Source organism: Mus pahari, chromosome 5 (assembly GCF_900095145.1).
Source record: "Mus pahari chromosome 5, PAHARI_EIJ_v1.1, whole genome shotgun sequence".
Taxonomy (NCBI): Eukaryota; Metazoa; Chordata; class Mammalia; order Rodentia; family Muridae; genus Mus; species Mus pahari.
In genome coordinates, this window is record NC_034594.1 from 154,312,855 (window position 1) to 154,324,068 (window position 11,214).

Below are 11,214 nucleotides of genomic sequence, written 5' to 3' on the forward strand. Positions count from 1 at the left end.
GCTGGTGTGTGTGTGTGTGTGTGTGTGTGTGTGTGTGTGTGCGCTGGTGTGTGGGGGGACATCCCACATCTGCTTGGGGAGGTGGGTAAACAGCTTGCAGAGTTGATCTTTTTCTTTCCATCATGTGGATAGTGGGCATTGAACTCAGGTTGTCAGGTTTGGTGGCAACATCTTTACTCACTGAGCCTTCTCTCCAAGCTTCACAGGCTCACAGCACTGACACCTTTTTTTAAAACCTGTTCTCACATTGATCTCCTTTTGCCTTGTCCCTTAGAAAGACACTTGTGATCCACTAGTGCCAACCCAGGTCAGCCCCAGGATAATCTTGCCTCTTGATCGATTTCATCTTGGCCTATAAAGATGTGGTCACAGGTTCTCGGGATTAGGATGTCGTTAATCTTCTGGGCTATTGAGACTACCACGGATATCTTTTGGTATAAACTTTGAAGTTTTGAATCACAGTTGTCCTTTGGAACTTGTGGGACTGCACTTTCAGATACCAAAATCCACGTCCACTCCAGCCTTACCCGAGATGGTGAAATATTTGTATACAAGAACTTCTGACAGTGCCTGAGCACCCTGCCCCTCAGGAAGTCACCTGGGCAGGAGGGGACACAAAGTTAGGCACAAAGGGCTGCTTGTCAGATAGGACCAGTCCACCTAGACACTCGCTGAACCCAGGTGGTGGGCAGGCACAGGCTCTGAGCTGCATAGCCAGGCTTTGAACTCTAGGAACACCAATTGCAGGCTCAGGTAGCCTGACTGGTGACGCTCTACACCTTAGTCTCTGCTGTGGCATAGAACTCTCAGATCTCATGCTTGGCATACAGTGGGTACCTGCTTAGCATGGTAGCCCCCCGCTCAAAGGACCATCATTACTGAAGTAACGTTTTTATTGTATTTAATTGTGGCTGTGTATTGTGTCGCTATGCCCACACCACCAGGCGTGTGTGGAAGTCACACAGCCTGGAAGAGTTGGCTGTCTATACCATGTAGGCCCCAGAGATTGAACAAAAGCTGTCAGACTTGGCAGCAGGCACATTTATCCACTGAGCTGTCATGAACCTCACTGTCAGCTGCCATTATAGATGCCTGTCTCCCTGCCTCTTTGTGGCCCCCCATTGTAGACTTACAGTACTCCCAAGTGCTGGACAAGGAGGCACAGGGGACAGAGCCCTGGGTGGGAACAAAGTATTTTGTTGCCACTTTGTCCTTTTGCAGAGTGGGCCTCGGTCTCTCCCTTGCAAAGGGGATTCAGAAGAGAAGCATTTGCATTGCATGGAGAAAGTGGGCCGGGGCCTGGATGGGAGCTCTGCATAGGAGCCAGCCAGGCTGGAGAAAGAAGAGGCAGGAGAAGGGCTGAGCAGGACAGTGGTTCTGGGTCTGGGACAGAGGTGGCATATGGGGCTGGAAAGGAGGTGGATGGGGACCTTTTCAAATGTCCTGGAGCCCCGGGACATTGCTCATCTGGCTCTCCTTCCTTCCAGAGCTCTCAGGCCTGCCGATGCTGCTTTCCCACATCCTGGACTGGTCCTGTCCCTGTACCAGGACCTGCTCTGCTGACCTTCAAGACATCTACAGCCTCTCCATTACGCAGGGGCTCTGGAATGTCTGGGTACATCACCCAGATCTGCTGCTTGCTGGCAGTGTTGTGGGACAGCTGCTTCCTCTAGAGCCCCAGGGTCCTCATCTATGGAAGGCGGGTGATGGTTCCACTGGTGCCCAGCCAGCAGACGCTGCTGGGAAGAGAGAGGCAGGATCCTGTGACCTGCTAAGCTGCGTGCTTGGCTCAGCATCCCTAGACTGGGCCCTCAGCAGTGGTGCCTCTAACTTCCCTTCCAGCTCAACCAGGGCCTTGAAAAGGGATCTTCCAGCTTCAGGCTTTGGGGACGAGGCTGGGCCCTGAGTCCCAAGGAGGGAGGATATAGGGGAAGAGAAGGCATATGAGGGAGATATGTTCCCAGGGAAAGGGCACTCGGGAGCAACATGCACCCAGTATGGCCCAGCCCAGCTCAACATGGTAGACAACAGACAAGCAGGTATAACTCCTTGAGAAAAGGAAGAAAGCAGAGGCCAAGAGACTTCGACCTCCTGAGGACTGGTGGCCACATTTTCTGTCTGTACAGATTGAATCTTGTGGGCATCAAAGCAAGTAAGACTAGGCCACTGTCTCCCCTAACTCCCTAGGGGCAGGAAGGGAGTCTCTCAGCCCACCCTGGGCACCAGCTCACAGTACCCTAGGACAGGTCCCGTCGCCCAGGCTAGACCCCCAAGTACTAACAACAGGCTGCATAGTGAAGGATAGCAATTGAGGAGGAGCTGGTCATAGAAATGTATTCTGCTGATTTCTAGCTGGGTGGCCTCTGGTGTGTCAGATACGCTCCAGTTTTCCAACTGGAGAATGGGGTGAGAACAGTACCCACTTTACTATGGTAAAGAGTAGAAAAAATGACCCGTGGAAGGCACAGGGCCTGGCATGTCCCAAACACCAACTGCTAACGTATTGGTGGAGAGCAGCTTCTACCCAGGGCACTGCCGGCTGGCTCCAGCAGCTGGAAGGAGGAAGGGTTATGGGCATCTGACCAAGCATGGAGTAAGCAAGTTGGGACCCTCAGAGCCTCCAGCCACAAGCCTCCCTAGGGGTGGGGTCAGGGCAGAGTGTGGCACTGTCACCCTAGCTCTTTGTGGTAACTGTATATACCACCTGTCTGCTTGCCACCCAGCAGGTAACCATCTGGGTTTCTTGGTGCTCCCTCCCCCCGAGTATCTTGTAATGACATGGATGGGGGGCAGTCAGCTAACTACACACAATAGTCATGGACCTGGCTTCTGCTCCGGCCCTCCAGCCCCATCACAAGCCACTAGCTAATGGAAGGACAGCAGAAGTCTGGGATCATTTAAGTCCCTTGGTTCAGAGTGGACCCGACAGTGTAATCTCAGTCTGGGCACAGCCTGAGCCTCTGCTTTGCTGGCCCAGGAATGGGGAGGAAGAGTTCTGATGCGTCAGAGTCAGGGGCTCAGTTCTGGTCTGTGCCAAGTCCAGCCTGTTGGGATGCTGAAGTCGCCATGATCGCTGCCATTAGACTGAGATTGTTGGTCCTGCTTTCCCATGAGCACTGAGGAAATGCCCCTTGTTTCTGCTGCCGTCAGCAGTTGTGTTCTTTGTGTGTACCCTTATGTATGGCTTTGTGTGTTGTTTGTGCATGTGTGTATGTGTATTCTAATCTGTGTGGTGCGCATGCATGCTTGTGTGATTATGTAGAGGCCAGAGGTTGATGCTGGACATCTTCCTTGATGCCTCTCAGTTTTATTCACTAGAGTAGGGCCTCTCTCCGAACCCAGAGCTGCTGATTTGCTGCTGGTCTAGCCAGTCAGCTTGTCCTCGGGCATCTCCTGTTTCTGCCTCCTGAGAGCTGGGGTCACAGGAGGGCTGCCATACCCATCTAGCATGTATGTGGGTCCAGACTCCTCATGCTTGCGCGATAAGTGCTTTGTCCTCTAAGCTGTTTCCAGCCCCAACCACGGTGTCCATAAGCTAGCATGGTGACATCTCACAAGTGATGGCGTGGAGCAGATCACAGCGATAGGGAGATAGATACTCACAGTGCCTGGCAGTGTTCAGCAAGTGCCAGCTGCGGGTGTGTGTGTGTGTGTGTGTGTGTGTGTGTGTGTGTGTGTGTGTGTGACTGTCAGCCTGAAGGAGCTCTGTTTTAGACTCACAGCATCCATGATGTCACCAGGACCACCTCAGGCAGAGGCAAGTGTTGGGCTGATGCAGGGACTGCTGAGTCGGACTTATCAGGTCCCCAGGACTCCGACTGCCAAGCTCACACCACGTATAAAGGATGAATGAACGGGATGAATCTGAGGTCCATTTCAACCTCCAGGGACCGTGGCCTTGGACAAGTCACTTGCTAAGCTTCCATTTCCTCTCCAGAGACTAAATAGCTGGCATCCCACTTACGTGGTGACAGCAGAAGCGCTGTCGTTGATGGCGTCCTGGGCTGTCGGGAAGAGCAGAGAGAGGCTTTCATGCCTTGGTTTTCCCGCAGTCTGGTCATGTTAAACTTGTCTGTCCTGGCCACCCATTCCCACCAACCTTCCACAGTGTCAGGTCCCAAAGGCAAGCATGTCATCCTGCCGTGTCCTCAGGGCGTGGCCCACGGTCAGTGCTTTGTAAGTGTTTGCCCATTAAAGGGGTGCATGTGACCAGTGGCCGGCGTCTCAGTCTTTCTCCCTTGAAGCACTTAGAGGATGCTCTGGGGCTGGTCGGAGGACTTAGCCTGAAAAGGTGGAGCCTGATGCTCTCAGTTCAGCCCACACACAGACACTCACACACCGGTAAAGAAAACGCTTACTCAGAAAAGGGATGCATGGGCTGGAGAGATGGCTCAGTGGGTAAGAGCACTGACTGCTCTTCTGAAGGTCCTGAGTTCAATTCCCAGCAACCACATGGTGGCTCACAACCATCTGTAATGAGATCTGACGCCCTTTTCTGGTGTGTCAGGAGACAGCTACAGTATATTTACATGTAATAAATAAATATTAAAAAAAAAAAAAGGTATGCTTATCCTGCAGGACTTAATACAGTAACCCTGCTTGGCGGACGTGTGTGTGTGTGTGTGTGTGTGTGTGTGTGCTAGTGTCCTCTAGTAAGCTCTTACAAGGTGTTCCCTGTGCTGTCTGAATTTTCAGCCTCAGTGGCAGGCACCATTTCCGACGACGACGACATGATTGGGGTGCTGAGGCTTTAAGCCATTGGCCGAGAGGCCCCACTTAGAATCCCAGGATTTGAGGGCAGCAGGGGACTGTGTCCTTCCAGCCAATGTCATCTCCCTTTCTAGCGCGTCACTGCCTCTGAAGCCCACAGTTAATGAGCAGTTAAAATATGTCACTCTGACAGCCTGGCAACTGAAGGCCGGGAACCAGCCGTGATGGCAGACTGAGCAAAGAACCCTGAAACCCTCAAGTCTAAGCTGTACCAGACTCCCCCGCTCAGGCTTTGTCTACGGCTCACGCGGCGGCGGCGGCGGCAGAGGCGGCGGCGGCGGCGGCGGCAGAGGCGGCAGCGGCGGCGGCAGAGGCGGCGGAGGCGGCAGCAGAGGAGGAGGCTGCGGCAGCGCTGGCGGTGAAGTCAGAGGAATGTACAACTTCCTAGACAGCTCTCAGAAGAAACTAGGCCTTGGGTCATTGCCCCATCCCTGCTGCAGGCTCTCGCTAAGTTTCTGTTCCCTGGGGACAATCTCCTCACACCTCATTGGCGCCTGTGGGGTATTTACAAGAGACACCAGAATCATGGGTGTTTTTTTTCAGGTAGCTGGCTTGCAGACGATGATGGTCATACCGAACTTGCTCAGCCTCCGGAAGCCAGGACTGTGGCCAAGCTCCAGTGACCATCGAACTGGGCGGGAACTTCTAGAGTTCCCATGTGAAGGGCGGGCAGATGCCATCAGCACCTACTCACAGATGCAGACCTTGAACCTGAGATGTGCAGCCTTACAGACTCCAACCCTCTCTTCATTCAGCTGGGAACCCTAAGGGTTCAGGGTTCAGTCCCCCATCAGCCCCTAGAAGCGACTGTCAGGTCGCCCTGATGATTAATGGCCCTAAAGTGCCCCCAGATGAATGCCATAAAGGATGGTGTCATCACTGAGGGAAAGATGGAAGCATTCAGTTCCATAACCCCCTAGGGAGAGAGGAAATGAACCCAGAGATTCCATCCGTCAGCCTGTGCGGCCTCTACCACTGGTTTCCCCACACGTGTCATCTGGGTGTATTTATGTCACTTTACTAGAGACTACAGCGTGAACTGTATTCTTTTAAATTTGCCCTTTAAAAGCTAGTGGGTCAGAGATCATCTGTAGCAATAAAGCGGTAATATATGATGACTTGGGGAGCAGGCAGATGGTGAAAGACGGCTCTTGCCAGTCCCAGGTGGTAACAAACTGAAGCCACCCGGGCTCAGAATGCCGCGTGGGACTGTCCCTGATCAGAGGACTCAGGAAGATTTGGGAATTGGGAGCGTGTATCCCGGCTGACCTGTGTGAGGTGACAGAACACAGAAAGCAGATCCACAGATCCACGTTAGGTTGCTCTTCGTCAGCTTAAACTCCTGCTTCAGGGCATCCAGCGCCCTCTCTGACCCCTGTGGGCACTGCATCAAAATGCACAAGCACACAAACCCCCACATATACATATAAAATTTAAAAAATATATACAACATTCAATTTTAACAAATGTGGCTGTGAAGCTAGAGAGAAGGCTCAGGAGCAACACTTGCTGCCCTCTCCGAGGACCAGGGTTTTTGTTCCTAGCACCCAAATGGCAGCTCACGGTCCTCCATAACTTCAGTTCCAAGAGGCTCACAACCCCTCTTCTGGGCTCTGAGGGCAGCAACCACTCACACAATATACTTACATATATACAGGTAAAAAACTCATATACATTAAAATCTTTTTAAATGTGTCTTTTTTTTTTTTTTTTTTTGGTTTTTCGAGACAGGGTTTCTCTGTATAGCCCTGGCTGTCCTGGAACTCACTCTGTAGACCAGGCTGGCCTCAAACTCAGAAATCCACCTACCTCTGCCTCCCGAGTGCTGGGATTAAAGGCGTGCGCCACCACGCCCGGCTAAATCTTTTTAAATGTGATTGCAATGTCCCCTGCTGTGTCTGGTCAAATCCTATTCATCCGTATCTTCTACAGACTTGAATTGCCACTCTCTTCCCACTAAGTTATGGGGATCTGGATTTGTAAAGCTGTGTGTCCCTGTGAATCCCTATTTCTGGAGGCACGGCAGGTCCCTTGCCCATGTCGGTGAAGCTGTGTGTAACCTGGGCCTTATGCCTTTGAAGACATGACCTTGCTGCTACCCCACCCGCCCACCTGCTTCTCCAGTGGCCGGCCACCCGTGCTTCTTACTCCCAAGAGAAACCAACTTTGCAGAAGCACACAGGCTCCAAGGGTGCATGAACTGCCTTGACTCAGTCTGAGACAGATGTCGCCCAAGCTGAGAAAGAGGTTGGCCCAGGCAGTATTGCCTTTCCCGAGTCAAAGTTCAAGCTGGGCGATAAGACAGTGGGCTGGGCTATGCTGATCCCACTGGCCAGGCTGGCTGGGGAAATTAGCATAGCCCACCTGGCAAGTGCAGATCAGGCATCCAGACACCCTGAGGCGTGGGGCCCACTAAAGTCTCAGGGAGCACAGGAGCCACTGAGCTGGAGTGAGGGAGAGGTGAGCTGGGCTCGTGGCTGTACTGGTGCTGGAAGACTTTGCAGCTCGACCCCAACCTTGGCTCGCTTACAAGGTGGTAGATCAGCGGACAGAAAGCTATTCTGGAGTCAGAAAAGATGAGGAAGGCGCCTCCTTCTAAGTAACTTCTGTCTAAACAGGGTGACCATCCCTTACCCATTTCCCACTTCATTGAAAGACAGGCAACCCGAGCCCTCTGAGGCAGAAGCCTCTTACGGATCCAGCTACTGCCCTTGGCATCGGCAGCGCTCAGAACACACTGATATCGCCACCTAGTGGGAACAGTGGGAACTGCAGCCCACGCTCACTATAGACAGGGTTCCCAGAGCAACCCAAGACGCAGCCGTGAGATACTGGACTTAAGTAAAACAGATACTGGACTTAAGTAAAACAACAGCAACAGAAAGAAACGAGGCTCTGGGAGGTGAATGTTCCAAAACCAGCTGCCAGGCGGCAGAGCCAGACTGGAAAACTGCTCAACACTGGACAACGTTGCTTTTCCTACTTCCTACAAAGGAGGGTAGATGTCTTTCTGAACTACAATCACACACCACTACCTTCCATTTGGAAGCCATCGTTCAAGCGTTTTGTTTGTTTATGGCTTACCAAGGTATACAAGGCACTGTGGTGGTCCCCATGGATACAAGGAAGGTAAGAATTCTTCCCCAGAGAGCCACTGAGAAGACAGACTATAAACCAGTGAGCGAGCGCACACAACTTCAGTCCTGGAGAGAAAACATTGGGTGTTGGAGAAACTCATTTAGATCTGTGAAGGAGAGCCCCGAGCTGATCCCTAAAGGTCACAGGGTCACTGTGCTCGCATTTGGGGGAGAGGAACATTTAGTGAGGAAGCTCAGAAGTGTCAGAGCCCTCAGAGCAGGTGATGGGCCGTTCTCCAGAACAATAGGGCAAGGAGCTAGAAGGGAGGAGTGTGCTCATGCAGACCCTAGAGGAAGCGAGGGCCGGGATCCCAGTAACAGGACACTGGGGGGACCGCACAGGGGACTGATCTGGCTTGCGTGTCTTGTAGGAACTCCACAGGGGCAGGGAGGATGGGGCACAGTGGGACCAGGTTGGCCAGAGAGACTCCGGGAGAGACATGACCATGGGTCGGGGACTTTCAGAATGCAGTGAAGCAACTTATTTGCCATGGATTCTCTGAGCCCTCTGAGCTTGTATCTGGGTGGGTCTCTGCTGGCTTCCACTGCTAAGGCAGAAAGTCGGAGCTGCTAGGATCATAGGCCTCAATGATAAATGATGCTCATTGGCTGTGACTTCAATCCTTTTCATGCTGGGCCCCTGAGCCACCACAGAAGTCGTCAATGACTGCCATGCTGTGAGGAAATCCAAGAACATGTAGCAGCCATTCTAGTCCACAGTTCCAACTGGAGCCCTCTCTGGATCTCTGCCTCTGGCCGTCTCTTCGGTCACCCTAGCTCTCGAGGCTAGTGCACAGGGGCAGTGGGCTCAGTGGCCCGTGGGTCACCCTGTCTGTGCCCTCTCTAGCTGCCAAGTCCATGCTCTGTGCTTCCACCTTTCCCTCCCCCGGGTTCCTTTCTCCCCACGGAGATAGTAGCAAGGCCCGAATGGCCTCCTCTAGAACATTTCTCCGACGTACCCTCTCTTCCCAATACATGCCATCAATACCTTCTGGACAGTGGGGCAGATCCTGGGAACAAACAGATCAGGAAGTCAGAGCAAACACTCTCTTGGAGAGGTGAGCGAGAGGAGTAGAACAACACAGGGTTAGGAAACACATCAAAACAAAGAGCTGGATGAATAAACCTTGTCTCTACCCTCAAAGAGCAACTCACTTGAGGACTGATTTGATCATCAAGGCCAGAGGTGGCATGACTGTATGCCGGCTTCTACCACTCAGAGCTTCAGCCTGTTAACTCAGCCAGGAGATAGGAATTGTTATTGTTAGCACCATTGTCATTGTCATCATCATCATCATCATCATCATCATTATCACTGCGCCACTGCGGCCACCATCATCATTTTTACAGTATGAGTAATGTGAATCATGGAGGGATTACATAAATAAATAAAATTAATTAAATAAGTCCTGAGTTCCCACAAGACAGAACCTTGACACTTTTTTTTTTAGCTCTGTTATGAGCCTTTGGCTTTTTTTTTTTTTTTTTTTTTTTTTTTTTTTTTTTTTTTTTTTTTTTTTTTTTTTTTTTTTTTTTTTGGTTTTTCGAGACAGGGTTTCTCTGTATAGCCCTGGCTGTCCTGGAACTCACTTTGTAGACCAGGCTGGCCTCGAACTCAGAAATCCGCCTGCCTCTGCCTCCCGAGTGCTGGGATTAAAGGCGTGCGCCACCACGCCCAGCACCATTGGACTTTTAAATATCCCATGTAATAACTGAAAGATTCTGTTACTGAAATGGAAAAGATTGTATGAGATACCAAGGTGGCTCTGTCAGCCAGGTACACTGATATAAAATACCTGAACCAGAATGACTTGTAAGGTAGGGCAGTTTGTTTATGCTCCTTGTTTCAGAGAGCACAGAACATCACAGTGGGAGCACGCAACTTCAGAAACAGCTCAGCTCACCGTGTCTGGGAGGGCAGGATTTGGGAGGCAAGGGGACCTTGAGTTTAAGGGTAGCCTGAGTACATACTCAACACCTCCCCCTCCCCATCTCAAACAACCCAAACCACCAAACAAAACCCCTAAAACATCGCCTCCCCTCTCCTTCACCTCCACCGCTATCCACGGCACCTGCACAGGGCTCCATCACTACAGGACCACGCCTTTTGGAAAACACCACGCTCTTTTCGGTCTATGAAGCCTTAGTTTTCTGATCCAAGATAGGCTTTGGCTCGTTTTAACTTGTGGAGAGTTCTCTGCGCTTATGATGTACAGATCGTCTAATCTTTGGGAGACTTGGGTTCCCTCCACTGCAGCGGAGGAAATGGATTCAAAGACACAAAGCTTCACTGCTTTGTGACTTAGTAGGACTCACCGAGGGACGTTTATTTTCGGCAGGCAGGCAGGTCCAGGATCTCTCTTCCCATTGGCGCATTCTATTTGGATCCAGGGAAGGAAAGAACAGGGCGCCAGTTCCATTTTCAGCCGAACTTCAAGCATAGGCGGATCCTGCGCTTTGGCACCACCTGCTGGAGGCAGAAGACAAAGTCGCTTAAGGCCTAGGAGTTACATTGTTATAGACAGACATCCAAACCCCGCTACAGTCAGCTATTGCTGCCAGTGAGGGCTCTGGAAAGGTTGAAACTCTAGCTTTATCATTTACCATCACTCTGAGGCCGGCTGAAAGGAAATCACCTCTCTTTGCCTCTGAGTAGCTGTAAGCTTTGGATTGGCATGGTTCTCACTCTTCGAGTTGTCCAAAGGTCTGAGATGCTCAGCTGAGCACTTAAGGTGCCTGGAATACAGTGAGTGCAGTGCATTGTGGGAGCAAGTGGTGGAGCTAAGCTGTTCCCCTTATTGAGCCAGGAAGCAGGGGTCCTAACATCCTCGTGCCCCCACTGGCCAAGGTTCCTTCCACAATGCTCTACCTCCTGTAGGTTGTACCATTTCCAGCAGTACCGCGGGCTGAGGTCAAAGCTTTAAAATGAAGACATGGCCATTGTGGGGGACGTAGAAGATCCAAACTACAGCACACTCCAGCTAAGCGGAGAGAACAGCTTCTCCGTCTGAGCCGTTTTAGCTCTCATGCTTACTGACCACATCCTGGCTAGGCTCCTGCTTCTCCCTGCCTGACATTTCCCCTGGAGCATGCTTCCCCAGTTTCAACAGGATGCAGCTCCCCTCCACCTCCCACTGCTGCCTCCAAGAAGACGGTCCCTGACCCTTATTACCTTTTTAGGGCACACTCAAACACCCTTTGACTATAGTGTTATTTCTTCTCTAATTTATTCCCAACTATATGTTACATATTAACTTGTTGATTTCTTCTTCCTTTTCTCTCCTTTTCTTTTCTTTTTTTTTTTTTT